At 38.0% G+C, this 3,589-nt stretch overlaps 1 pseudogene; it reads left to right on the top strand.

The window, feature by feature from the left end:
* Positions 1–2,200: 2,200 nt before the first annotated feature.
* On the top strand, positions 2,201–3,316 carry LOC137633028 (uncharacterized; annotated as a pseudogene).
* The last annotated feature ends 273 nt before the right edge of the window (positions 3,317–3,589 follow it).

A 3,589-nucleotide genomic window follows, 5' to 3' on the forward strand; every position in this document is an offset into this window, starting at 1 on the left:
CCTCCCTAGTCCCTCCATGCCCGTACAGGTACAGTACACGTCGAGATCGAGTAAGGTGATCGTAGCTTTCCTGTCTATCTCTGAGCCTTCCGAGCCTCAGAGGGTAAGGACTCCTTACCCTCAGTGATTTATACCTTGGAGGTAAAGCAATGGCCCAGTTAATTAAAGATCCTCTTCGGGACGAAGCTTTAGTTACGAGATTTAAAACCGATTGCTTGAAGCTTCTTGTTGAACTGTCAGTTCAAATTAAGAAAAGATTCAATTTCAGTGAGAACGGAGTTATTGCAAAGCTGAATGTTTTGGATCCAAAGATAGCTCAGGGACCCAGTCCTCCCGACTCATTAATTCCACTTGCGGTTTATTTTCCTTCAGTCATATCGGAAGATCAATTAAATAATCTTGATGACCAGTGGAGAAGCTTCAGAAATTTAAGAGACCCCACCTTAGTACCTATGATAAATGACAACATTCCTGAATATTGGTATCAATTACGCAACATAAAAGATGGATTAGACAATCCAAAATTCGACCTACTATCTAATTTTATGACAACATTAACAGCCTTGCCACATTCATCAGCACGTGTCGAGCGGATATTTTCTCAAGTCAATTGTGTTAAAACTAGAATTACAAATTCTTTGAAAGCTGAAACAGTGAGGGACAGAATATTGGCAAAACAATATATCACTCGAGGTAATTCAGACTGTACTTCTTGGGAACCTGCAAAAGCTCTCATCAAAGATTTAGAAGACGGTTCAGTAAGTCGGAGATACCTTGCCAGACTTGCGAAACAGAAAGAAAATAATGAAAGCATCGCCTTTGAGGCTTGAGACAGCAGCTGAAGAAGACAATAAATAAATTCATCACTTTCAGGAAGTAGGTGAGGAAGACAATATTTGAATATGAATTTATGAACAATTATTTAATATATTGACTATATAAAAATACGCACACACACACACACACACACATATATATATATATATATATATATATATATATATATATATATATATATATATACACACGCTAATCAACATCTGGGTTTTTTTCCATTCAATCTGGTTTTTTTTTTTTTTTGAACCGTTATTCTGGGTTTTTCTGATAATTCCCATTGGCAGCCCTGGTAAGGAGGCTCGCATGATCTAGTTTGTGATTAACAGTTGAAGAACACACGTATGCACCCGCAGCAATGAGTGACTCTAGCGATCCTGAGCCTGGAACTTCTAAGAGTGGCTGTAATACTCCACCAAGAAAAAAATCAAAAGGGTGGTATCAACAATCATTTAATAAGCAATGGTTGACAGATGTCGAACTTAGAGACTGGGTGAAAGAAGATCCGAATGATAAAAATGCTGCCATCTGTAGTGTTTGTGACTGGAAACTAAAGAACTGTAATAAATCAGCACTTATGAAGCACAAAGCTTCATCAAAGCACACAAGAAATTTAGATGCAAAAAAGAACACCTTAAATATTAAACAATTTTTCAAGAGGAGTGTTGCAGAACTTCCACAAGATAAGGTTGCAAAAGCTGAAATGTATTTAACAGGTTACATGGCAGAACATGGTGTACCTTTTGCTCAAGCTGACCATTTGGTTGACGTAATAAAGAAAATGTTCCCAGTGTGTGAAACAGCTCGCAACATGAAAATGAAAAAGACTAAAGCTTCATACATGCTTCAGGATGGCATTGCATGGGAAGAAAGACAGGTGGTAGCAAAGTTTTGCAGAGAAAATTATTTTTCATTGATTATTGACGAAAGCACGGATGTTTCTGAGACTCTTTTAGAAGTGATGGTAGTGTATGATGAAAAAAAGTGTAAAGTTGCAGATTTACTTTTAGATTTTGTAGAGGTGGATGATGCGAGTGCAGAAGGACTCTATAAATCAGTAAAAGAGATGTTGGAAAAGGAAGAGATACCCTTACAAAATATTGTAGGGTTTGCAAGTGACAATTGTTCCACTATGCTAGGGGTAAATAATGGATTTCAAGCTCATCTAAAGAGAGACCTTCCGTCTGTGTTCATTTTAGGGTGTGTATGTCACTCATTTGCCTTATGTTCGAGCCATGCCAGTAACACATTGCCATCATTCCTTGAAACATTCTTAAAAGATGTGTGTTCTTATTTTTCAAGGAGCAGTAAACGTCAACACCAATTTCAGATGATTCAAGATGTAGTACAGTCTCCTAAGCACAAAATGTTGAAACTGTCACAGACTCGATGGCTGTCAATGGGGTTGGTATTATCGAGGATTTTAGAACAATGGGATGCACTGCAGTTATTCTTTCAGGGAGAAGCTAAAACAGATAAGGTGGATGGGGCATCGCAAATTAGCAAGACCATGGCTACCCCAGGAACAAAGCACATGTTATTATTCCTTAATTACATCATAAGTAAAGTTGATAAAATGAACCTTGAGTTCCAATCTCAATATTTTCGAATTGCAACCCTATATTCTACTATATCAGATGAATATAGAAGTATCCTTGCTTTGTTTGTAGATGAAGACATTCTTCATTCACATAGTTTGGCAGAACTTGATCCTAATGATGCTGCAAAACACAAAAGCATTATAGAACTTGGTGGCAGATGTGAGGCCATGCTCATTAAGCAGCCATTAGGAGAATATGAAGGCAGATTTCGGAATGATTGTAAGAGATTTTTGGTAGAGTTGTGCACTCAAATGAAGAAAAGATTCAATTTTAAGGAGGATAGTATTCTTGCTATGTTAAGTATCATGGATCCCAAAGCAGCACTTTCACCTCAGAGAGGGATTAAATCTATTGGAAAACTGGCAGTGAATTTTCCAAACTTAGTTAAAGAAGAAGATTTAGATGAATTGCAAGATCAGTGGAAGGATTTGTTGCAATTCAAGGAATCTCTGAAAAACATCTCGGGTATGCCTGCAACCTCATTCTGGCTCGAGTTGAAATCAATTAAAGACGCCAATAATCAGACAAAGTTCCATCATCTCTCTACGTTTATGTGCAATTTAATGGTGCTTCCACACTCATCTGCCTGTGTAGAGAGGGTATTTTCCCAGCTGAATCGTATTAAAAATAAGCAAACTAACAAGCTGTAAGTGTCAACTGTTACAAACCGCATTCTTGCAATGCAATCCATTTCAAGGCAAGATGGGTGCCACCGTTGGGAACCCTCACCTGCACTCATTAAAGATGTTAAAGGAGGGAAGTGTCATAAGCGATATATGGAACGAGAAGCTAGCAGAAAAGGAGGTGAACTGGCAACTTTAAATGCGGATGAAGGTGATACTGACGAGATTGAAGAAGCCATGAATGTTTACCTCAATTAGCAACTGCTTCAGGTGAGAAATATATACTGTATCACTCAAATCAATTGGTTTTACCTTTCAAATGTGTTTTGAGGGTCTTGGGAATTTATAGTCAATCTTGGGATTTTTCATGGGTCGTTTTTGGGAATTACAAAATTTTATAGTGGCAACACGTCCCAGCCAGTGTTGGCCTTGACTTCATTCAGTGCGAATATCTTCAGTTTTTGGGACGCGCTCCCTCTTCTTTGTCACATGGTGTGCTTTATGTTGTGGAGCTGTGTTGTTTGTAATCAT

Source organism: Palaemon carinicauda, chromosome 42, assembly GCF_036898095.1.
Source record: "Palaemon carinicauda isolate YSFRI2023 chromosome 42, ASM3689809v2, whole genome shotgun sequence".
Taxonomy (NCBI): Eukaryota; Metazoa; Arthropoda; class Malacostraca; order Decapoda; family Palaemonidae; genus Palaemon; species Palaemon carinicauda.